The following is a 27,081-nucleotide window of genomic DNA, read 5'->3' on the forward strand; positions in this document are numbered from 1 at the left end:
ATAGTCCAGGGGGTCGCAAAGAGTCAGACATGACAGAGCAACTTTCACTCACTCACTGCAAAATTCACCCTTGAAAAGTGTACAAATCAGTGGTTTTTAGAATAGTCACAGAGTAGTGACTATTAGTGCAGCTATCATCACAGTCTAATTTTACAACATTTTCAACTCCCCAAAGAAACCTCATACACAATAAAATTCACTTCTCATTCCTTCTACCCACTCCTCTGCCCCAACCCCTGAAAAATACTTCTCTACTTTCTGTCTCTACTGGACATTTCACATAAATGCAATTATGCATGTGGTCTTTTGTGGATGTTTTTACTTAGCCTGAAGTTTTCAAGGTTCATTCATATCGTAGTATGTATCATGACCTCACTTTTTGTTGTTGTTTTTGTTGCTATCATTTTGCAAATAATATTCCATTATATGGATATGTCACATTTTGTCTATCCATCCATCAGCTGATAGACATTTAGATTATTTACCTTTTTGTAAAGCTATTATGAATGAGATCACTACAAACATATATGCACAAGTTTCATTTTTCCTGGTTATTTATCTACTCTACAAGCAGAATCCTGGTGTCAAATGGAAGATCTGGTTAGCCTTCTGGCAGACCACCACTTGTTTTCCAAAGCTTCTGGGCCATTTTACATCCCAACTAGCAATATATGAGGGTTTCAGTTTCTCCAGGTCATTATCAATAGTTATATTCTATGTTTAAAATTTTATGTTACAGGACATGGTCTAGTAATACAATCATCCTTCTTTGAGTAAAACCTACCTCTAGATTGTGGTAACCTTTTCCTGTCCCATAAAACAGAAGCCACAAGTACCTTAAGGATGCAAAACTGTAACTTCCTGCATATCTTTCCGTACAGAAATTGTCTTGTTGGTGTCCTGGGCTATTTTGAAAAGTTTCCACCTGTAGGCTTTTTAAAACATCATCATTAGTAGCTTCCCCCCATTCCCACCCCACAGCTTTGATAAATCTTCATTACTCATTCTTTTGCTCAGACTATGCCATTGTAAATATAGTTCCTAACATCTTGAAATTGCTTTTTCCTCAGTTTTCAAGGGTGAAGTCACTTGTAAAGCAAGTAGTTAAAGTTATTGTGGTCTTTTCTTTACTGCAAGCCTTTTTAATTACTACAGGCTGCATTATGCTCTATATAGCCTTTCTCTCTTTAAGTCTGCTCCCATCACTAGCTTCTCTTGTAAGCTAATCCTGCCTCATACTTTAAATCTGTTTCAGGACAGAATTCCTTGTTGCCTTATCTTTCTTTGTTTTAACTGTTGACTGGCTTTTTCTTGCAAGCTTGCTTATTTCTGAGTAGTATTTATTCTGCTGTCTGTTGAGTCTGGAAGTAGCCTTCACACAGTGCTTTTTGTTCAGAGCATTTTCCATGCTGCTGAAATGGGCCATAGGTTTCCTCCACTTCCCAAGTTTGTTATTTAGTTACCAACTTATATTAAATTGACTGATAACAAATAAGATGCTTTTGAAGCACAAACTATTCCTACCCAGCGTTGCAACTCAAAATATTTTTTTTCAGGTTTATGACTTTATTAAAATAAACTTTTGCTTTTTTACTGCTTAAATATGTCTAATTTTGGCTCTGTTTATTTTAATAAGATAATTGAAATATTGGGCTGTAAACCCTTTTCATTGTTGGTTCTTTATTGAAGATTTAAGAGTATACTCCTACAGGCCCCCACCTCCACCCCCTGCCACTGTTTTATGCCATTCTACATACCACAAACTGAAATGATGTGTCTGCTATGGCTTATCGTTTATCAGTAGTTCTTTTGTCAGCTGCTTAAGAAACTTTTTGTGAATTATTTTCAGTGTAAAATTTACAAGAGCCTCGTCCTCCAGTTATAGTATTGTAGAACGTGGCCCTTCCTCCAATTGTGACATTATTAGAGATGCTGATCAGTTTCCCTCATAAAGCCTCTCAGAATGGTAACCACTTCAGTTAAACTATAGTACATTCAAGATTTTATTTAAGTCATGTATTAGAAGTATATCCTGTGCTTTATGATTCTATGCAGTTTCTGAAAATATGCATAGAAGCTGTCTCTTATCTAATATATTGTTTTAATTGATTACATAGATTGAGAAGGCAAACAAAAAGCTATAAATATAAAATGCCCCTTTTATTTTGAATGGTTTCAGAGTTGAACACTAGTATAATCTGCTACGGACATTTTTTTTAATTACTATGTTTTTTTTTAATTTTTATTTTTACTTGATTTTACTTTACAATACTGTATTGGTTTTGCCATACATTGACATGAATCTGCCACAGGTGTACGTGAGTTCCCAATCCTGAACCCCCCTTCCACCTCTCACCACATATCATCTCTCTGGATCATCCCCGTGCACCAGCCCCAAGCATCCTGTATCCTGTATCGAACATAGACTGGCGATTCGTTTCTTACATGATAGTATACATGTTTCAATTCCATTCTCCCAAATCATCCCACCATCTCCCTCTCCCTCAGGGTCCAAAAGTCCGTTCTATACATCTGTGTCTCCCTTGCTGTCTTGCATACAGGGTTATCATTATCATCTTTCTGAATTCCATATATATGTGTACAGTTCAGTTCAGTCACTCAGCCATGTCCGACGCTTTGCGACCCCATGAATTGCAGCTCGCCAGGCCTCCCTGTCCATCACCAACTCCTGGAGTTCACTCAGACTCACGTCCATCAAGTCAGTGATGCCATCCAGCCATCTCATCCTCTGTCGTCCCCTTCTCCTCCAGCCCCCAATCCCTCTGAGCATTAAAGTTATTTCCAATGAGGCAACTCTTCATATGAGGTGTCCAAATTACTGGAACTTCAGCTTTAGCATCATTCCTTCCAAAGAAATCCCAGGGCTGATCTCCTTCAGAATGGACTGGTTGGATCTCCTTGCAGTCCAAGGGACTTCAAGAGTCTTCTCCAACACCACAGTTCAAAAGCATCAATTCTTCAGCGCTCAGCCTTCTTCACAGTCCAACTCTCACATCCATACATGACCACTGGAGAAACCATAGCCTTGACTAGACAGACCTCAGTCTGCAAAGCAATGTCTCTGCTTTTGAATATACTATCTAGGTTGGTCATAACTTTTCTTCCAAGGAGTAAGCGTCTTGTAATTTCATGGCTGCAGTCACCATCTGCAGTGATTTTGTAGCCCAAAAAAATAAAGTCTGACACTGTTTCTACTGTTTCCCCATTTATTTCCCATGAAGTGATGGGACCGGATGCCATGATCTTCGTTTTCTGAATGTTGAGATTTAAGCCAACTTTTTCACCCTCCTCTTTCACTTTCATCAAGAGGCTTTTCAGCTCCTCTTCACTTCCTGCCATAAGGGTGGTGTCATCTGCATATCTGAGGTTATTGATATTTTCCCTGGCAATCTTGATTCCAGCTTGGGTTTCTTCCAGTCCAGCGTTTCTCATGATGTACTCTGCATAGAAGTTAAATAAGCGGGGTGACAATATACAGCCTTGACGTATACCTTTTCCTATTTGGGACCAGTCTGTTGTTCGATGTCCAGTTCTAACTGTTGCTTCCTGACCTGCATACAGATTTCTCAAGAGGCAGGTCAGGTGGTCTGGTATTCCCATCTCTTTCAGAATTTTCCACAGTTTATTGTGATCCACACAGTCAAAGGTTTTGGCATAGTCAATAAAGCAGAAATAGATGTTTTCTGGAACTCTCTTGCTTTTTCCATGAATCAGCGGATGTTGGCAATTTGATCTCTGGTTCCTCTGCTTTTTCTAAAACCAGCTTGAACTTCAGGGAGTTCACGGTTCACCTACTGCTGAGGCCTGGCTTGGAGAATTTTGAGGGTTACTTTCACTAGCATGTGAGATGAGTGGAATTGTGTGGTAGTTTGAGCATTCTTTTGCATTGCCTTTCTTTGGAATTGAAATGAAAACTGACCTTTTCCAGTCCTGTGGCCACTGCTGAGTTTTCCAAATTTGCTGGCATATTGAGTGCAGCACTTTCATAGCATCATCTTTCAGGATTTGAAACAGCTCAACTGGAATTCCATCACCTCCACTAGCTTTGTTCATAGTGATGCTTTCCGAGGCCCACTTGACTTCACATTCCAAGATGTCTGGCTCTAGATTAGTGATTACATCATTATGATTATCTGGGTCATGAAGATCTTTTTTGTACAGTTCTGTGTATTCTTGCCACCTCTTCTTAATATCTTCTGCTTCTGTTAGGTCCCTATCATTTCTGTCCTTTATCGAGCCCATCTTTGCATGAAATGTTCCCTTGGTATCTCTAATTTTCTTGAAGAGATCTCTAGTCTTTCCCATTATGTTCTTTTCCTCTCTTTCTTTGCATTGATCGCTGAAGAAGGCTTTCTTATCTCTTCTTGCTATTCTCTGGAACTCTGCATTCAGAGGCCTTTATCTTTCCTTTTCTCCTTTGCTTTTCACCTCTCCTCATTTCACAGCTATTAGTAAGGCCTTCCCAGACAGCCATTTTGCTTTTTTGCATTTCTTTTCCATGGGGATGGTCTTGATCCCTGTCTCCTGTACAATGTCGTGAACCTCCGTCCATAGTTCATCAGGCACTCTGTCTATCAGATCTAGACCCTTAAATCTATTTCTCACTTCCACTGTATAATCATAAGGGATTTGATTTAGGTCATACCTGAATGGTCTAGCAGTTTTCCCTACTTTCTTCTATTTGAGTCTGAATTTGGTAATAAGCAGTTCACGATCTGAGCCACAGTCAGCTCCTGGTCTTGTTTTTGTTGGCTGTATAGAGCTTCTCCATCTTTGGCTGCAAAGAATATAATCAGTCTGATTTCGGTGTTGACCATCTGGTGATGTCCACGTGTAGAGTCTTCTCTTGTGTTGTTGGAAGAGGGTTTTTGCTATGACCAGTGCATTTTCTTGGCAAAACTCTATTAGCCTTTGCCCTGCTTCATTCCACATTCCAAGGCCAAATTTGCCTGTTACTCCAGGTGTTTCTTGACTTCCTACTTTTGCATTCCAGTCCCCTATAATGAAAAGGACATCTTTTTTGGGTGTTAGTTCTAAAAGGTCTTGTAGGTCTTCATAGAACCGTTCAACTTCAGCTTCTTCAGCATTACTGATTGGGGCATAGGCTTGGATTACTGTGGTATTGAATGGCTTGCCTTGGAGATGAACAGAGATCATTCTGTCATTTTTGAGATTGCATCCAAGTACTGCATTTTGGACTCTCTTGTTGACCATGATGGCTACTCCATTTCTTCTGAGGGATTCCCACCCGCAGTAGTAGATATAATGGTCATCTGAGTTAAATTCACCCATTCCAGTCCGTTTTAGTTTGCTGATTCCTAGAATGTCAACATTCACCCTTGCCATCTCCTGTTTGACCACTTCCAATTTGCCTTGATTCATGGACCTGACATTCTAGGTTCCTATGCAATATTGCTCTTCACAGCATCAGATCTTGCTTCTATCACCAGTCACATCCACAACTGGGTATTGTTTTTGCTTTGGCTCCATCCCTTCCTTCTTTCTGGAGTTATTTCTCCACTGATCTCCAGTAGCATCCTGGGCACCTAATGACCTGGGGAGTTGCTCTTTCAGTATCCTATCATTTTGCCTTTTCATATTGTTCATGGGGTTCTCAAGGCAAGAATACTGAAGTGGCTTGCCATTCCCTTCTCCAGTGGTCCACATTCTGTCAGACCTCTCCAACATGACCCACTCATCTTGAGTTGCCCGGCGGGCATGGCTTGGTTTCATTGAGTTAGACAAGGCTGTGGTCCTAGTGTGATTAGATTGACTAGTTTCCTGTGAATATGGTTTCGGTGTGTCTGCCCTCTGATGCCCTCCTACAACACCTACCATCTTACTTGGGTTTCTTTTACCTTGGGAGTGGGGTATCTCTTCACAGCTGCTCCAGCAAAGCACAGCCGCTCTTCCTTACCTTGGATGAGGGGTATATATGTGTTAGTATACTGTATTGGTGTTTTTCTTTCTGGCTTACTTCACTCTGTATAATCAGCTCCAGTTTCATCCATCTCATTAGAACTGATTCAAATGAATTCTTTTTAATGGCTGAGTAATACTCCATTATGTATATGTACAGCTTTCTTATCCATTCATCTGCTAATAGACATCTAGGTGGTTTCCATGTCCTGGCTATTACAAACAGTGCTGCGATGAACATTGGAGAACATGTGTCTTTCATTTCTGGTTTCCTTGGTGTGTATGCCCAACTGTGGGATTGCTGGGTCATAAGGCAGTTCTATTTCCAGTTTTTTAAGGAATCTCCACAGTGTTCTCCATAGTGGCTGTAGTAGTTTGCATTCCCACCAACAGTGTAAGAGGGTTCCCTTTTCTGTGCACCTGTAAGTTTTATTAGAAATAAGATAGAAAATTGAGCAAGTTTATGCCATAATTTTGTAGAAAAAAGAGTCTGCTCAGTTCCATATTTCACCCATGAGAAACCTGCAATAAGGGCAGTTTCAAGAAATAAATAAAAAGGAACTGTAAAAAGATAATAATAATAAAAATAATAGTAAAAATTTAGCTATCCTAATGAGAATGGAGTCAAATTTCACTGTGGTTTCAATTTGCGATTTCTCCAATGTCTATTGATGTTAAGCATCTTTTCACCTGCTTATTGACCATTTGCATATTGTCTTTAGAGAAACACATGTTCAAATATTTTACCTCTTTTGGAAATTTTGATTTTATTAATATTGGCATTCAAAATACCAGGTAATGCCTTTCAGAAAAAAATGGCATTGGATTATCATAAAGTCGTGACAGGAATCCAGCTCTCAAGGAAGAAATGTCTATAGGCTCAAATGAAACTGCAAAGCAGAACAAAGCAGGATGTTATTGCAGTCAACAGGCAAAAAGTTAGTAAGTTCTAGAATCCACTCCTTGGGCTCCTTAGAACTATGTACATATTTCGACACATATTTGAAGAAGATATCCACATATCCATCATCAACAGTGATATAGATTTTGTTTCTACCTGATGGGATGCAGTCATCCATCTTAAGTGAAAATGATTTTCACTCTTCTCGGAATAAAAAGTCACATCCTCCCAAAGGGTATTATATTAATTACTGGCCTATATCAAGTATTTCATAATTTCTTTGGTTTATTTTTAAACTGAAATATAGTTGATTTACAATGTCATGTTAATTTCTTCTGTTCAACTGATATAACACTGATTCAGTTATATATGAACATATGCATATACAGTCTTTTTAATTTCGTTTTTGAAATTAAATATTGAATTAAATATTCAGTTTTCATATTGAAATTGAAATAGTCTTTTCAAGTATGCATTTTTTTAAATTGGAGGCTAATTGCTTTACAATGTTGTGTTGGTTTATGCCATACAACAGGGTGAATCAGCCATAATTACATACATATATATCGCACCCCCTTGAGTCTCCCTCCCTTCCCCCCATCCCACCCCTCCAGGTCATCACAGAGCACCAGGCTGGGCTCCCTGTATTATACAACAACTTCTTATCAGCCATTTGTTGTACACATGGTGGTGTATATATGTCAATGTCATTTTCTCAGTTCGTCCTACGTTGCTCTTCCCTCACTGTATCCACAATTCCATTCTCCACGTCTGCACCTCCATTCCTTCCCTGCAAATAGCTCCATCAGTACTATTTTTCTAGATTCCATATAACCACATTTCTATATGATATAGGTTTTCTCTTTTTGACTTACTTCACTCTGGGTAACAGTCTCTAGGTTCATCCACCTCCTGACAACTAATTCAAATTCGTTCTTTTTTACATCTGAGTAAGATTCCATTGTATATATATACCACAACTTCTTTATCTATTCAGCTGTCAGTGGATATCTAGGTTGTTTCCATGGCTTGGCTATTGTAAATAGCACTGCAGTAAACACTGGGGTACGTGTGTTTTTTTAATTATGGTTTTCTCAGGGTAATTGCACAGTAGTGAGATTGCTCGGTCATATGTTTTTTTTTTAACCCTAGATTTTTAAGGAATCTCCATACCATTCTCCATAGTGTCTGTATCAATTTACGTTCTCATCAACAGTGCAAGAACGTTCCTTTTTCCCCACACCCTCTCCAGCATTTATTGTTTGTAGATTTTTTGATGATGGCTATGAATTTAATTCAGATGAACATTATATCTATTACTGTGGGCAGGAATCCTTTAGAAGAAATGGAGTAGCCATCATGGTCAACAAAAGAGTCCAAAATGCAGTACTTGGATGCAATCTCAAAAACGACAGAATGATCTCTGTTTGTTTCTAAGGCAAACCATTCAATATCACAGTAATCCAACCTATGCCCCAACCAGTAATGCTGAAGAAGCTGAAGTTGAACGGTTCTGTGAAGACTTATGAGATCTTTTAGAACTAACCCAAAAAAGATGTCCTTTTCATTATAGGGGAATGGAATGCAAAAGTAGGAAGTCAAGAAACACCTGGGGTAATGGGCAAATTTGGCCTTGGAATACTGAATGAAGCAGGGCAAAAGCTAATAGAGTTTTGCCAAGAGAACGAAGTGCTCATAGCAAACACCTTCTTCCAATAACACAAGAGAAGACTCTACATATGGACATCGCAGATGGTCAACACTGAAATCAGATTGATTATACTCTTTGCAGCCAAAGATGGAGAAGCTCTATACAGTCAGCAAAACAAGACCAGGAGCTGACTGTGGCTCAGATCATGAACTCCTTATTGCCAAATTCAGACTAAAACTGAAGAAGGTAGGGAAAACCACTAGACCTTTGAGGTATGACCTAAATCAAATCCCTTATGAATATACAGTGGAAGTGAGAAATAGATTTAAGGGACTAGATCTGATAGAGTGCCTGATGAACTATGGAATGAGGTTCGTGACATTGTACGGGAGACAGGGATCAAGACCATTCCCATGGAAAAGAAATGCAAAAAAGCAAAATGGCTATCTGAGGAAGCCTTACAAACAGCTGTGAAAAGAAGAGAGGCGAAAAGCAAAGGAGAAAAGGAAAGATATAAGCATCTGAATGCAGAATTCCAAAGAACAGCAAGGAGAGATAAGAAAGCCTTCCTCAGCAATCAATGCAAAGAAAGAGAGGAAAACAACAGAATGGGAAAGACTGGAGTTCTCTTGAAGAAAATTAGAGATACCAAGGGAACATTTCATGCAAAGATGGGCACAATAAAGGACAGAAATGGTCGGGATCTAACAGAAGCAGAAGATACTAAGAAGAGGTGGCAAGAATACACAGAAGAACTGTACAAAAAAGATCTTCACGACCCAGATAACCACGATGGTGTGATCACTCACCTAGACCCAGATGTCTCGGAATGTGAAGTCAAGTGGGCCTTAGAAAGCATCACTACGAACAAAGCTAGTGGAGGTGATGGAATTCCAGTTGAGCTATTTCAAATCCTGAAAGATGATGCTGTGAAAGTGCTGCACTCAATATGCCAGCAAGTTAGGAAAACTCAGCAGTGGCCACAGGACTGGAAAAGGTCAGTTTTCATTCCAATCCCTAAGAAAGGCAATGCCAAAGAATGCTCAAACTACTGCACAATTGCACTCATTTCATATGCTAGTAAAGTAATGCTCAAAATTCTCCAAACCAGGCTTCAGCAATATATCAATCATGAACTTCCAAATGTTCAAGCTGGTTTTAGAAATGGCAGAAGAACCAGAGATCAAATTCTCAACATCCGCTGAATCATCGAAAAAGCAAGAGAGTTCCAGAAAAACATCTATTTCTGCTTTATTGACTATGCCAAAGCCTTTGACTGTGTGGATCACAATAAACTCTGGAAAATTCTGCAAGAGATGGGAATACCAGACCACCTGATCTGCCTCTTGAGAAACCTGTATGCAGGTCAGGAAGCAACAGTTAGAACGGGACATGGAACAACAGACTGGTTCCAAATAGGAAAAGGAGTACGTCAAGGCTCTGTATTGTCACCCTGCTTATTTAACTTCTTTGCAGAGTACATCATTAGAAACGCTGGGCTGGAAGAAATACAGGCTGGAATCCAGATTGCCAGGAGAAATATCAATAACCTCAGATATGCGGATGACACCACCCTTATGGCAGAAAGTGAAGAGGAGCTAAAACGCCTCTTGATGAAAGTGAAAGAGGAGAGTGAAAAAGTTGGCTTAAAGCTCAACATTCAGAAAATGAAGATCATGGCATCCAGTCCATCACTTCATGGGAAATAGATGAGGAAACAGGGGAAACAGTGTCAGACTTAATTGGGGGGAGGGGGGGGCCAAAGTCACTGCAGATGATGATTGCAGCCATGAAATTAAAAGACACTTACTCCTTGGAAGAAAAGTTATGACCAACCTAGATAGCATATTCAAAAGCAGAGACATTACTTTGCCAACAAAAGTCTGTCTAGTCAAGGCTATGGTTTTTCCAGTGGTCATGTATGGATGTGAGAGTTGGACTGTGAAGAAAGCTGAGCATGGAAGAACTGATGCTTTTGAACTGTGGTGTTGGAGAAGACTCTTGAGAGTCCCTTGGACTGCAAGGAGATCCAACCAGTCCATTCTAAAGGAGATCAGTCCTGGGTGTTCTTTGGAAGGACTGATGCTAAAGCTGAAACTCCAATACTTTGGCCACCTCATGCAAAGAGTTGACTCCTTGGAAAAGACTCTGATGCTGGGAGAGATTGGGGGCAGGAGAAGGGGACGACAGAGGATGAGATGGCTGGATGACATCACTGACTCGATAGACATGAGTTTGAGCGAACTCCAGAAGTTGGTGATGGACAGGGAGGCCTGGTGTGCTGCGATTCAGACATGACTGAGCAACTGAACTGAACTCAACTGAACTGAATTCTGACCAGTGTGAGTTGATACCTCACTGTAGTTTTGATTTGCATTCCTCTAATAATGAGTGATGTTGAGCATCTTTTCATGTGTTTATCAGCCATCTGCTTTTTTCAATAGGATATTGAACAAAGTTCTGTGTGCTACGCAACAGGGCCTTGTTGTTTATCCATTCCACATGTAATCACTTACATCTGCTAACCTGGACCTCCCTTTGCATCCCTCCCCCAACTCCCTCCCCTTGGCAACCACAAGTCTGGCCACTTCGTCCACGAGTCTGTATCCGTTTCATAGATAGGTTCATTTGCATCATATTTTAGATTCCATAGATAAGTGATCATATGGTATTTATCTTTCTCTGTCTGACTGACTTCTCCAGTGTGATCATTGCTAGTTGCAGCCATGTTGCTGCAAATGGCGCAATTTCATTATATTTGTGACAGAATAGTATTCCATTGTGTATACGTACCACCTCCTCTTTATCTGTGCCTCTCAGAGACACTTCCCTTTTTTTTCTTCCTCTGTATGTAGCATATTTTCCTGTTTCTTTGTATGTTGCTTAGAAGTAAGTCTCAGTCATGACCATCTCTTTCAACCCCACGGACTATAGAATCCATGGAACTCTCCATGCCAGAATACTGGGGTGGGTAGCGGTTCACTTCTCCAGGGGATCTCCCCAACCCAAGTATCGAACCCAGGTCTTCTGCACTGCAGGCAGATTCTTTAGCACCTGAGCCAACAGGGATATTATAGTTATTGTTTAAAACTAGATGTTTTAGATAATACATTGGAACACTCCAGCTATCAGATCCCTCTGCCTTCCAAGGTTTCCTGTTTTCAGTTTGCTGCTGTTTGTTTAATAGTTTAATGACATTCCTAGACTACTTCTGTGTATTGATCATTGCCTGCAGTGTGTGGCCTTTGAGTTCTAGTTTAGGTTCTTATTTTTATTTTTTAGTTCTAGGTGCCTAGGAGCTCATATCTGGTTCAGTATAATCTAGTGGCCAAACAGTGTTTGGCCATAAGATTTCCTTAAATGCCTTGCCTATATATTTCGCACACTTCCACAAAGGCATCTGAGTGAAAAGCCACACCTTCAGACTTCAGGAAGATTACCTAACAGTCTGGGCTTTCACTTCCTGACTGCACAAGCCTCAAGATCAGCCAGAGATGAGAGACTGTTGTCTTCTTTCTCAGGTCTTCACTGAGAATGAGCATATCCTTGTGCATCCAAGGATTTCTGAGAATATGTCAGAGCTTTTCAAAATTCCCCATGTCCCTGATTTTCTCCAGTACTTCCTTTTAAATTCACAATCTAGTTGAGTGCACCTGAGATCATATCTTTGGGAAACTGGAGATGTGACAGTACTTTGTATTATTTTGGTAATATCCGAAAGGTGGGCTTTTGTTATGTCCCTCACTAAGATGAGCTGTTACCCAAATCAAAAAACCACCAAATTTGGAGACTAAAGAGCTCTCAGGGAGCCAAAATTGAAGAAATAAATGTACCCCACTGTTCATTGCAGCACTATTTACAGTAGCTAGAACACGGAAGCGATCTGATGTCCATCAACAGATGAAAGGATAAAGAAGCTGTGGTACATATACACAGTAGCATATTACTCAGTCGTGATAAGGAATGTATGTGAGTCAGTGCTAGTGAGGTGGATGGACCTAGAACCTGGTATACAGAGTGAAGTGAGTCAGAAAGAGAAAACAAAGATCATATATTAACACATATACATGGAATCTAGAAAGGTGGTACGGATGAACCTATTTTCAGGGCACCAATGGCTTCCCAGAATCTGCCTCCCAATAAAGGAGACACAGGTTCAATCCCTCAGTCAGGAAGATCCCCCGGAGAAGGAAACTGCAACCCTCTCCAGTATTCTAGCATTCTAAATTGCATGGACAGAGGAGCCTTGTGGGCTACAGTCCAGGGCATCACAAACAGTCCGGCATGACTGAGTGACTAAACAGCAGTGGGGACACAGACGCAGAGAACAGACTTATGGATGGTGTTGGGAGGAAGGAGGCGAGGGTGGGATGTATGGAGGGTGCAACATGGAAACATACACATTTAGTTCAGTTCAGTTCAGTCGCTCAGTCGTGTCTGACTCTTTGCAACCCCATGAATCGCAGCACGCCGGGCCTCCCTGTCCATCACCATCTCCCGGAGTTCACTCAGACTCACGTCCATCAAGTCCATGATGCCATCCAGCCATCTCATCCTCGGTCGTCCCTTTCTCCTCCTGCCCCCAATCCCTCCCAGCGTCAGAGTCTTTTCCAATGAGTCAACTCTTCTCATGAGGTGGCCAAAGTACTGGAGTTTCAGCTTTAGCATCATTCCTTCCAAAGAAATCCCAGGGCTGATCTCCTTCAGAATGGACTGGTTGGATCTCCTTGCAGTCCAAGGGACTCTCAAGAGTCTTCTCCAACACCACAGTTCAAAAGCATCAATTCTTTGGCGCTCAGCCTTTTTCACAGTCCAACTCTCACATCCATACATGACCACTGGAAAAACCATAGCCTTGACTAGACGGACCTCAGTCGGCAAAGTAATGTCTCTGCTTTTGAATATACTATCTAGGTTGGTCATAACTTTTCTTCCAGGGAGTAAGCATCTTGTAATTTCATGGCTGCAGTCACCATCTGCAGTGATTTTGGAGCCCAAAAAATAAAGTCTGACACTGTTTCCCATGTTTCCCCATCTATTTCCCATGAAGCGATGGGACCGGATGCCATGATCTTCATTTTCTGAATGTTGAGCTTTAAGCCAACTTTTTCACTCTCCTCTTTCACTTTCATCAAGAGGCTTTTTAGTTCCTCTTCACTTTCTGCCATAAGGGTGGTGTCATCTGCATATCTGAGGTGATTGATATTTCTCCCGGCAATCTTGATTCCAGCTTGTGTTTCTTCCAGTCCAGCGTTTCTCATCATGTACTCTGCATAGAAGTTAAATAAGCAGGGTGACAATAGACAGCCTTGACATAGCACTTTTCCTATTTGGAACCAGTCTGTTGTTCCATGTCCAGTTCTAACTGTTGCTTCCTGACCTGCATACAGATTTCTCAAGAGGCAGGTTAGGTGGTTTGGTATTCCCAACTCTTTCAGAATTTTCCACAGTTGATTGTGATCCACACAGTCAAAGGCTTTGGCATAGTCAATAAAGCAGAAATAGATGTTTTTCTGGAACTCTCTTGCTTTTTCCATGATCCAGCGGATGTTGGCAGTTTGATCTCAGTTATACATTACCATATGTAAAATAGATACTCAGTGGGAATTGGCTGTGGGGCTCAGGGATCTCAAATCAGGGCTCTGTAACAACCTAGAGGGGTGGGATGGGGTGGGAGAGAGGTTCAAGAGGGACAGGTGATAGGTATACCTATGGCTGTGTCAACTACAATTCGGCACTTACCAAGAGCATTGCTAATGACTGAACAAAAAAGGCATTTGCCATCTGCCTCTATGGAGATGGAAACCCATGCACTATAGTATTGACCTTCAACAATCCCTGAGGGAGTTTAGGGTGGAGTGAGGCACTCTGTGCTCCAGGGAATCTGGTGAGACAGGTCTTTAGATAGTTGGATGTTTTTAGGAACAGATTTTATGATCTCAATCCTTGCATCTCCTCATTTAGTGCTTCTCATCTAGAGAGAAGCACTAAATCCCTTCATGGTGACATCCTCATGACTAACAAAAGCCTTTTGTAAAATGAGTGCTTCGTGGCATTAAACTCCCTCTTCACCAAAACCTTATATAATGATTTTCCCCCACTGCTGCTTTGGAGCAGTCTCTCAGAGCTATCTGAGATGCTGCCCCTCCCCCCCAGGCTGCAGTCCTCATTTTGCCCCAAATAAAACTAAACTTGCAACTCTCAAGTTAAACATCTCTTTTTTTTTTTTTTTGTCGACAGCTGGTTCATGTTGATATATGACAAAAACTAACACAATAGTGTAAAGCAATTATCCTTCAATTAAAAATAAACAGTTTTTTAAAAAAAGAGTTCCCAGGGAGCTAAAAGGTCAGAAAAAGATATTGACTGTGCTCTGGGTATAATGATGATGCTTTTAACGAAGTTCCAAAAACAGTCACACATCTTTACTGCCTGCAATGCTCTTAGCTTTCCGCTGCTGCACCACTTAGCTGGGGAGAGATGGAATGGAAATAGTGCAAAGGGAAACATTACAGACGTTTTTCCCCATCGTATTGAGGTTCCACAGTTTCTCCTGGATCAACGATTTTCAGTTTGTTCTGTGGCCTTGGATAACTGCCAGAGTTTTGAAATGGTTGGTTTTAGTTGTTTTGCTTCTATTTTGATGTTTTTAGGAGGAGTTCAATTTTACCAAGGTCGTCAATCTCCTGTTCAGGAAGTCATTCACCCAGAACGTGCACGCTTAACCATATCATGCTGCTAAAGTTGATGTTTATCAGTGTCAACTGAGCTCTCTCCAGGAATCCTTGAATACTTCGGCTTTTTCATGCTTAATGCAATGAAGTGTACTTCATTCTTCTCAGCAGCTGCTATATTTTCCTGAAATGTCCCACCATGCTCTCTGTTGTTCTAGAATGTCTCACTCTCTAGTTTACCATAATGTAAGACCAAGAGTGATTTCTATCTGTAAAACCTTGAGCAATAGACTTAAGTTCTCTAGGCTTCAGTTTCTAATCAGTTACTCTATAAGACAACTTCTGCTTTTCACTGTTGTTAAAATTAAATTGAATAACTCAACAAGAAAAGACAAGTAACTCAAATTAACAATGGACACGCCTTTGGGAGTTGGGAGAGGAGAAAGTCCTAAGGCCCCATAAGAACCTCCCCTGCCAAGTCATGACTCTCCACCCACATTCCCCACACAAAATATCCCAGGATGGGTTCACTCTCCAGGCTCATAGAGGGAACAGCCTCTCGCTCCAGACTTGACAGTGCTGGAATCTGAGACAAATTAACCCATCAGTCTCTGAGGACATGCTCATTTTTTTTTAATTTATTTATTTTAAATGAAACAAAGATTAATATTTTAATGATAAAAGGTACAATTCACAAAGACACCTTATCAACAAAGAAACAAAAACATATAAAGCAAAAATCAAAAGAAATATAAAGAAAAACAAAAAATATAGAATTATAGTGAAAGCGAAGTCGCTCAGTCGTGTCCAACTCTTCGAGACCCCATGGACTATATCCTATCAGGCTCCTCTGTCCATGGAATTTTCCAGGCAAGAGTACTGGAGTGGGTTGCCATTTCCTTCTCCAGGGGATCTTCCCGATCAGGGATTGAACCCAGGTCTCCTGCACTGCAGGCAGACGCTTTATCTTCTGAGCCAATTATAGTGAGACATATTAATATTTCTCTGAGAACATTTTATCAATTGCATAAAAAATAATAGAGCAGCATCTTGAACGATGTCTTAATAATTTAAATAGTTCAGTTCAGTTCAGTCGCTCAGTCATGTCCGACTCTTTGCGACCCCATGAACCGCAGCACACCAGACCTCCCTGTCTATCACCAACTCCCGGAGTTCATTCAAACCCATGTCCATCGAGTCGTTGCTGCCATCCAACCATCTCATCCTCTGTCGTCCTCTTCTCCTCCTGCCCTCAATCTTTCCCAGCATCAGGGTCTTTTCCAATGAGTCAGCTCTTCACATCAGGTGGCCAAAGTATTGGAGTTTCAGCTTCAATGTCAGTCCTTCCAATGAACACCCAGGACTGATCTCCTTTAGGATGGACTGGTTGGATCTCCTGGCAGTCCAAGGGAATCTCAAGAGTCTTCTCCAACATCACAGTTCAAAAGCATCAATTCTTCAGCGCTCAGCTTTCTTTATAGTCAAATCTCACATCCATACATGACCACTGGAAAAACCATAGCCTTGACAAGATGGACCTTTGTTGGCAAAGTAATGTCTCTGCTTTTCAATATGCTGTCTAGGTTGGTCATAACTTTCCTTCCAAAGAGTAAGCGTCTTTTAATTCCATGGCTGTAATCACTATCTGCAGTGATTTTGGAGCCCCCAAAAATAAAGTCAGCCACTGTTTCCACTGTTTCCCCATCTATCTGCCATGAAGTGATGGGACCGGATGTCATGATCTTAGTTTTCTGAATCTTGAGCTTTAAGTCAACTTTTTCAGTCACCTCTTTCACTATCACCAAGAGGCTCTTTCAATTTCTGCCATAAGTGTGCTGTCATGTGCGTACCTGAGGTTATTGATATTTCTCCTGGCAATCTGGATTCCAGCTTGTGCTTCCTCCAGCCCAGCGTTTCTCATGATGTACTCTGCATAGAAGTTAAATAAGCAGGGTGACAATATACAGCCTTGACGTACTCCTTTTCCTATTTGGAACCAGTCTGTTGTTTCATGTCCCATTCTAACTGTTGCTTCCTGACCTATGCAGGTTTCTCAAGAGGCAGGTCAGATGGTCTGGTATTCCCATCTCTTGCAGAATTTTCCACAGTTTCCTGTGATCCACATAGTCAAAACTTTAGTGTAGTCAATAAAGCAGAAATAGATGTTTTTCTGGAACTCTCTTGCTTTTTCAATGATTCAGCAGATGTTGGCAATTTGACTTCTGGTTCTTCTGCCTTTTCCAAAACCAGCTTGAACATCTGGAAGTTCACGCTTCATGTATTGCTGAAGCCTGGCTTGGAGAATGTTAAGCATTACTTTACTAGCGTGTGAGATGAATGCAATTGTGCGGTGGTTTGAGCATTCTTTGGCATGCCTTTCTTTGCGATTGGAATGAAAACTGACCTTTTCCAGTCCTGTGGCCACCGCTGAGTTTTCCAAACTTGCTGGCATATTGAGTGCAGCACTTTCACAGCATCATCTTTCAGGATTTGAAACAGCTCAACTGGAATTCCATCACCTCCACTAGCTTTGTTTGTAGTGATGCTTTCTAAGGCCCACTTGACTTCACATTCCAAGATGTCTGGCTCTAGGTGAGTGATCACACCATCGTGATTATCTGGGTCACAAAGACCTTTTTTGTACAGTTCTTCTGTGTATTCTTGCCACCTCTTCTTAGTATCTTCTGCTTCTGTTAGGTCCTTGCCATTTCTGTCCTTTATTGTGCCCATCTTTGCATGAAATGTTCCCTTGGTATCTGTAATTTTTGTGAAGAGATTTCTAGTCTTTCCCATTCTGTTGTTTTCCTCTATTTTTCTGCACTGATCGCTGAGGAAGGCTTTCTTATCTCTCCTTGCTAGTCTTTGGAAATCTGCATTCAAATGGGTATAGCTTTCCTTCTCTCCTTTGCTTTTCACTTCTCTTCTTTTCACAGATATTTATAAGACCTGCTCAGGCAGCCATTTTGCTTTTTTGCATTTCTTTTTCTTGGGGATGGCCTTGATTCCTGTCTCCTGAACAATGTCATGAACCTCCTTCCATAGTTCATCAGGCACTCTATCTATCAGATCTAGTCCCTTAAATCTATTTCTCACTTCCACTGTACAGTCATAAAGGATTTGATTTAGGTCATATCTGAGTGGTCTAGTGGTTTTCTTCGCTTTCTTCAATTTCAGTCTGAATTTGGCAATAAGTAGTTCATGATCTGAGCCACAGTCAGCTCCCAGTCTCTTTTTACTGACTGTATAGAGCTTCTCCATCTTTGGCTGCAAAGAATAAAATCAATCTGATTTTGGTGTCGACCTTTATATTTATATCATTTATATTAATCACATGCTACACACATATACTTAAAAGTTTGAATCTTATACGTTATTCTTATGTGTCCATAGGACATTTAGAAAAACTGGCAAAAAGATAAACATTACTAAATTTCAAAAGTATAATTCTTTTGTGTGTGTGTGATTCAGTTATACATGTACACATATAATATTTTTGAAATTATTTTCCAGTATAGGCCAGTATACAAGATATTGACTACAGTTCCCTGTGCTATACAGTAAACCTTTGTTGCTTGTTGCATATCCATTTTTTAAAATTAGAAATCTACCATTCTATTCATACTAAGTCAAGCAAGTGGAATCAAAATGTCATAAATTTTTTAGTTAGGCAAAAATTAATTTTTTGAAAATATATATCACACATATTATTTATATATATGCATACTAAACCTTTTGTCAGAGAAGGCAATGGCAACCCACTCCAGTACTCTTGCCTGGCAAATCCCATGGACGGAGGAGCCTGGTAGACTGCAGTCCATGGGGTTGCCAGGAGTCAGACTCGATTGAGGGACTTCACTTTCACTTTTCACTTTCATGCACTGGAGGAGGAGATGGCAACCCACTCCAGAGTTCTTGCCTGGAGAATCCCAGGGATGGGAGCCTGGTGGGCTGCCGTCTGTGGGGTCGCACAGAGTCAGACACGACTGAAGCAACTTAGCAGCAGCAGCAGCAGCAGCAAACCTTTGTACTACACTTGATAAACGCTTGAGAAAGAATGTCAAAAATAAAAAAGAAGAAATGAAGAAATTGGAAAACATAAACTAAATGAAATGGGAGCTGTGAATATGAAATAGAAAAAGTGAAACAAACTAGATAAAAGTAAAAGGTCCAGTTGTTTTTAAATGTGGCTGCTCATTAGAAAAACATCTGGAGCTCTGGCAGAAAAGAAAAGAAAAGAAAAGATATGCAATACCTGGGCATTTGTATCTTCCAAATATTCCAAGATAATTTTGATATATATATATGGACTTTAAAAAGTGATTACAGATTTTTTTAATAAATGCTAGTTTGGGTGATATAGAAGTCTATAATTTTTCTGCTGACCAATCATGATACAATAATACTAAGTGAGTAATAGTTCCATTCAGTTCAGTCACTCAGTCATGACTGACTCTGTGATGCCATGGACTGCACAACTTCAGGCTTCCTGTCCATCCTCAACTCCTGGAGCTTGCTCAAATTCATGTCCACTGAGTCAATGATGCCATTCAACTATCTCATCTTCTGTCTTCCCCTTCTCTTCCTGCCTTCAATCTTTCCCAGCATCAGGGTCTTTTCAAATGAGTCAGTTCTTCACATCAGATGGCCAAAGTATTAGAGTTTCAGCTTCAGCATCAGTCCTTCCAATGAATATTCAGGACTGATTTCCTTTAGGATGGACTGGTTGGATCTCCTTGCTGTCCAAGGGATTCTGAAGAGTCTTCTCCAAAACCACCATACAAAAGCATCAGTTCTTTGGTGCTCAGCTTTCTTTATGGTCCAACACTCACATGTACATGACTACTGGAAAAAGAATAGCTTTGACTAGAGGGACCTTTGTTGGCAAAGTAATGTCTCTGCTTTTGAATATGCTGTCTAGGTTGGTCATAGCTTTTCTTCCAAGGAGCAAGTGTCTTTTAATTTAATGGGTGCAATCACATTTGCAGTGATTTTTGAGCCCTAGAAAATAAAGTTTGTCACTGTATCCATTGTTTTCCCACCTATTTGCAATGAAGTGCTGGGACCAGTGGAGAAGGCAATGGCAACCCACTCCAGTACTCTTGCCTGGAAAATTCCATGGACGGAGGAGCCTGGAAGGCTGCAGTCCATGGGGTCACTAGGAGTTGGACACAACTGAGCAACTTCACTTTCACTTTTCACTTTCATGCACTGGAGAAAGAAATGGCAACCCACTCCAGCGTTCTTGCCTGGAGAATCCCAGGGATGGGGGAGCCTGGTGGGCTGCCATCTATGGGGTTGCACAGAGTAGGGCACGACTGAAGCGACTTAGCAACAGCAGCAGCAGCTGGGACCAGATGCCATGATCTTAGTTTTTGAATGTTGAGTTTTAAGTCAGCTTTTCTCTCTCCTCTTTCACTTTCATCAAGAGGCTCTTTAGCTCCCCTTTGCCTTCTGCCCTAAGGGTGGTGTCACCTGCATATCTGAGGTCATTGATAATTTTCCCTGCAGTCTTGAATCCAGCTTGTGCTTCATCCTGTCCGGCATTTCACTAGATGTATTCTGCATATAAGTTAAATAAGCAAGGTGACAATGTTCAGCCTTTGCTGGGGTCCAGCCCTGGTGGATCCAGGGAATTCGAAGGGTGGACAGCGTTGGCATGAGAAAAACTTATTTATTGATTGATATAAGATTAGATTAGGAAGAAATAGTGTAGTAGGAAGATTAAGTGGAGGAAGAGGGCTGAATAGTTTGGGTTATGGGGAAGACCAATAAAATTCCAGACAAGGAATTTGCACCATCTACATTGGGCCACCGGCACTAGCTTGAATATCTAAGGGTGCCTCGCCTTAGGCTCCCTTTCGCGCGGGTCTTAACAGCCAGAGCAAGTAAGTAGACTTGGCGGCCTCCGCGCCCCAGGTGGAAATTCAGCCTGAAATTCAAGAGCAGAGCAGAGGGAGGGAAAGAGAGAGAAGAGAGAGAGAGACACGGGGAGGGGGGCCAGATTCCCAAGAAACCAGGCCCAGAGACTAGTCCGAGAAACTGGTCCAATCCTTTATTGTTCAGAAGGCCTTTTATACTTTTGATAAAACATGGAGATCAATGGGTAACACAAAATTATGTGGCATTCGCAACCCAGACTCTTTCTGTATATCATTTTGTATACAAAAGGTCTCAGGTGATTTACATTATCTTCTGGCCAAGAGGCTTGTTAACACTTTTTGGCTCTCTTCCTTAATGAATATTAATTTTGTTTCCCCTGAAGTGTTTTTCTTTAATCTGCATCTCCTTAAAGCATTAAAGTTACATCTCTATAGAACAAAGGCGCAGTGAGTTATAACAAAGAAGGTACTTAACTCAAAGATCTAATGTTGCTAATACGAGGTCTACTACTTGTTTTTCTATATACCAACTATATCTAAAACTAAAGGATATGAAATTTTGGCAGCAAGCACTGACTCAACAAATGAAACTTTTAATCAGTCCTATTCTAAAGATTTTGACTCCTCGGAAGCCCCTACATTCCTAGGATGTTTTAAGCTTCCTGTGCCTCCTGTGGTCAGGAGCCCTCAAACAATCACTCGCGCAGCTGTATGAGTCTTGCAGGCAGGCTAGAAAGCCATCAGAGGGGTATTTGGATTGAAACATTCTTTCAAATGCAGAAGACTAAAGCCCTGAATTGACTTTTTCCAGAGAATGTCAGAAGAGTGAAAAAGCAGAGCACAAAACCCGGCAGATTTTTGTTGGGGTACATGCTTAGGAATTTCCAGAGGGGCCCCTGAAGTCTGAGCATGCCTTGTGTATGTCAGCTTCCTTCCTCATGACCTTGTCACGGGCGGGATTCCTCACACTGGCTCCCCACAAGCCTTAAAATACTCCTTTCCCAACTTGGAACCAGTCAGTTGTACCATGTCTGGTTCTAACTGTTGCTTCTTGACCTGCATACAAATTTTTCAGGAAGCAGGTAAGGTGTTCTGATAATCCCCTCTCTTTAAGAATTTTCCACAGTTTGTGTTGATCCACACAGTCAAAGAATTTAGCGTAGTTAATGAAACAGAAGTAGATGTTTCTCTGGAATGCTCTTGCTTTTTCTATGATCCAACAGGTGTTGGCAATTTAATAGTTACAGAATCACAGAGTAGATGCTCATCAGTTTTCACTATTGATAGCCAGACAAAAAATAAAAGATGATTACAACTGCAAGGCATAATGGGAACATGATTAAGCTAACAATATAAAATAATTACATACAATTTGGGGGGGTCAAGCAGAGTGCTTTGGTAAGTGGAAGTATATACCTGGACATGTTTTCATCTGCTCAGCCAGTCTATGTCTTTTGTTTGGTGCAATTAATCCATTTACATTTCAGATAATTGTCGATATATATGATCCTATTACCATTTTCGTAATTGTTTTGCGTGCATTTTCTCTAGGTAGGGCTTTTCCTTTTCTGTTTCCTGCCTAGAGAAGTTCCTTTACCATTTGTTGTATAGCTGGTTTGGTAGTGCTGAATTCTCTTAACTTTGGTTGTCTGGAAAGCATTTGACTTCATCAAATCTGAAGGAGAGTCTTGCTGGGTAGAGTATTCTTGATTAGAGATTCTTCTCTTTCCTCACTCTAAATACATCATACCATTTCCTTCTGGCTTGTAGCGTTTCTGTTGAGAAATCAGCTGATGGCCTGATTGATGAGAGTTCCCTTGTATGTTATTTCCTATTTTTTCCTTGTTGCTTTTAATATTTTATCTCTGTCTTTAATTTTTGCCGGTTTGATTACCACGTGTCTCAGTGTGTTCCTCCTTGGGTTTATCCTGCCTGGGACTCAATGTGCTTCTTAGACTTGGTTGACTATTTTCTTTCCCATGTTAGGGAAGTTTTCAGCTATTATCTCTTCAAATATTTTCTCAGGTCGTTTATCTCTCTCTTCTCCTTCTGTGACCCCTATAATGTGAATGTTCATGCCTTTAATGTCCCAGAGGTCTCTTAGGCTGCCTGCATTTCTTTTCATGCTTTCTTCTATATTCTGTTCTATGGCAGTGATTTCTACCATTCTGTCCTCCAGGTCATTTATCCATGCTTCTGCCTCAGTTATTCTGTTAGGGATTCCTTCTAGGGTATTTGTCATCTCTGCTTCTTTGTTCTTTAGTTCTTGTAGGTCTTTGGTAACATTTCTTGTATCTTCTCAATCTTTCCCTCCATAATTTTCCCGAGATCCTGAATCATATTCATTATCATTATTCTGAACACTTTTTGTGGACTGTTGCCTACATCCACATCATTTAGCTGTTTTTCTGGCGTTTTATCTTGCCCCTTCAACTGGGATGTAACTTTCTGCTTTATCATGCTGATTAACTTTCTGTGGTGTGGTTTTGTCTTGGTTGCTGTGGGACTGTGGTTCTTCTTGCTTCTTCTGTCTGTCCTCTGATGGAGGAGGCTAAGAGGTTTGGGTAAGCTTGGCAGGGACTGGTGGTGGGAAAACCTGGATCATGATTTGGTGGGCAGGGCCTTACTCAATAAAGCTTTAATCCAATTATCTGCTGATGGATGGGGTTGCACTTCCTCTCTGGTAGTTTTGTGGCTGAGGTGACCCAACCCTCAGGTCTATGGGCTCTATGGTCAGGTTACTTTCTCCAAGAGGGTTTACACCAAAGGAGACATTCCCAGACAGCTGCTGCCAGTCCCCTCTGTCCCTGTGATGAGCCCCTGCTGACCCACACCTCCACAGGATACCCTCCAACACTAGCAGGTAGTTTTGGTTCAGTTTCCTGTGGAGTCACTGCTCTTTTCCTTTGAGTCTTGGTGCATGCAAGGTTTTGTTTGTGCCCTGCAAGAGTACAGTCTCCGTTTTCCCCAGTTCTGTGGAAGTCTTGTAATCAAATCCTGCTAGCCTTCCCAGTCAGAAAGATTCCCTGAGTCTTCTCAGTTCCTTTGTTGGGTCCCCAGGCTAGAAGCCTGACATGCGGTTTCAAACCTTCACAACGGTGGGTGATCTTTTGTATTATTGTTCTCCACTTTGTGGGTTACCCACCAGGTGGGTATAGGATTTGATTTTATCGTGATGTGCCCCTCCTACCATCTCCTGCCATTTCTTCTTTGTCTTTGGGCATGGAGTATCTTTCTTTGGTAGGTTCCAGCATCTTCCTGTCTGTGGTTGTTCAACAGCTAGTTGTGATTTTGGTGCTTTTGCAGGAGGAGATGAGCAGAATCCTTCTACTCCTCCATCTTGAACCAGAAGCCCTGGACATGCTCCCTTTCACTTGTAGGTCTTTTCTTGGTTGTGACTCAGAAAGGCCAAGTCGTCTTTCGGTTTGACTCCAGGTCTGTCTCTTCAATTTTTCTGCCTGGTTGCTAGTTATGACCCTCTCCTCAATCTGCTTAAATATTCATGTCAAGTATTGTTCTTCTGAAAACAGAATTTCTGTCTCTAATACCAAGTTCAACAGTGATTCCTTGCCTGCTTGCTTAGTCACTAAGATGTATCCAACTCTTTGCAACCCCATGGACTGTAGCCTTCCAGGCTCCTCTGTCCATGGATTTCCCAGGCAAGAATACTGGAATGGGTTGGCATACCCAGGGAATCTGCCTGACCCTGGGTCAAACCTGAGTTGCTTGCATCTCCTAATCTGGAAAGCAGATTATTTACCACTTGCTGCCATTCCCCAAAAAAGGACACTAATTTTGAAGAAAGATTTCTCCAAAGATAAGTAAATGACAATAAGTGCATGAAAAGATGTTCAACATCATTAGTCATTAGGAAAATACAAATCAAAACTCACAAAAGGACACATCACTTCATACTCATTCACTTAAATAATTAAAGGAACTAAAGACTGAAAAGATAGCCTTCTGAATGGGAGAAAATAATAGCAAATGAAACAACTGACAATCAACTAATCTCAAAAATATACAAGCAACTTATGCAACTCAATTCCAGAAAAATAAACGACCCAGTCAAAAAATGGGCCAAAGAACTAAATAGACATTTCTCCAAAGAAGACATATGGATGGCTAACAAACACATCAAAAGATGCTCAACATCACTCATTATTACAGAAATGCAAATCAAAACCACAATGAGGTTTCACACCACTCAGAATGTCTGCGATCCAAAAATCTGCAAGCAATAAATGCTGGAGAGGGTGTGGAGAAAAGGGAACCCTCCTACACTGTTGGTAGGAATGCAAACTAGTACAACCACTGTGGAAAACATTGTGGAGATTCCTTAAAAAACTGGAAATAGAACTGCCATATGACCCAGCAATCCCACTGCTGGGCATACACACTGAGGAAACCAGAATTGAAAGAGACACATGTACCCCAATGTTCATTGCAGCACTGTTTATAATAGCCAGGACATGGAAACAACCTAGATGTCCATCAGCAGATGAATGGATAAGAAAGCTGTGGTACATATACACAATGGAATATTACTCAGCCGTTAAAAAGAATACATTTGAATCAGTTCTGATGAGATGGATGAAACTGGAGCCGATTATACAGAGTGAAGTAAGCCAGAAAGAAAAACACCAATACAGTATACTAACACATATATATGGAATTTAGAAAGATGGCAATGATGACCCTGTATGCAAGACAGCAAAAAAAACACAGATGTGTATAGCGGACTTTTGGACTCAGAGGGAGAGGGAGAGGGTGGGATGATTTGGGAGAATGGCATTGAAACATGTATACTATCATGTAAGAATCGAATCACCAGTCTATGTCCAATGCAGGATACAGCATGCTTGGGGCTGGTGCACGGGGATGACCCAGAGGGATGTTGTGGGGAGGGAGGTGGGAGGGGGGTTCATGTTTGGGATCACATGTACACCCGTGGTGGATTCATGTCAATGTTTGGCAAAACCAATACAGTACTATAAAGTAAATAAAGTAAAAATAAAACTTTTTTAAATAAAATAAAATTTAAAAATGAAAAATGAAAAGTTATGGAAAAATTATAACCCTCATACATGGCTTGTTGAAATTAGTGCAACCACTTGTAGAAGACAGTTTCTCGAAAGTTTTGATATGTAAGTACCACAGGACCCAGCAATTCCGCTCTTAGGTGTATATCCTAAACATATGAAAATCCACACAAAAAATTACATCAATATTCATTGCAACATTATTCAGAATACCCAAAGCCTGAGAATGACATAAATGTCTATCAGCTGATGAAGGCATACCAAAATGTAGCATAGCCGCATAATAGAATATCATTCAGCTATGAAGAAAAACTAAAAATGAGTTCTCAGCCATAAAACCATGTTGCAACATGAACAAACCTTGAAAACATTAAGTGAAAGAATCTAGTCGCAGAAGACTACATACTGTATGATTCCATTTATGTGAGTACCCTGAACAGGCAGATCCATAGTGACAGAAAGTTGATTAATGGTACCCTAGGGCTAGGATCAGGGTTGGGATGCATGGAAGTGGGAATGAGGATTTCCTCATGCTAATGTGAATGCAGTTTCTTTTTGAGGTGTTGAAGGTGTTCTGAAGTTAGACTGTGATGATGGTTGCACAACTCTGTGACTATCCAGAGATCACTGAACTGTACAGTTTTAATGCGTAAATCTCATTGGATGTGAAATCATACCTCAATAAAACCATAATTTTTTTTAAAAAGCAGTGGATGAGTTTTACAGCAGATAAAAAATTAAATTGAATAATCCAAGAAAGGCTCTTAAAACTCTGTTAGGTTTAGAGGACTCTCAAAAACTAGCACATTTACAGACTTCCCTGCTTCAACCCTGTTTATCTCAAGAACATCTACTCATTGGTCTTGTTTCTACTAAAACTTGATTTCTTCGGGAATGTTCTTTAACCAATCTATTTCCTTAGACCCAAAACTGAGCATTACATTCAAAGATACATTGTCATAACCTCCCTTCTTTATCATTAAATTGTGTATCT

At 40.7% G+C, this 27,081-nt stretch overlaps 1 protein-coding gene across 1 annotated transcript in view; it reads left to right on the forward strand.

The window, feature by feature from the left end:
• Positions 1-27,081, forward strand: part of ADGRE2 (adhesion G protein-coupled receptor E2) — a 49,693-nt gene that overhangs the window by 7,458 nt on the left and 15,154 nt on the right. The gene's annotated exons all lie outside the window — the stretch shown is intronic.

Source organism: Capra hircus, chromosome 7 (assembly GCF_001704415.2).
Source record: "Capra hircus breed San Clemente chromosome 7, ASM170441v1, whole genome shotgun sequence".
NCBI classification, from domain to species: domain Eukaryota; kingdom Metazoa; phylum Chordata; class Mammalia; order Artiodactyla; family Bovidae; genus Capra; species Capra hircus.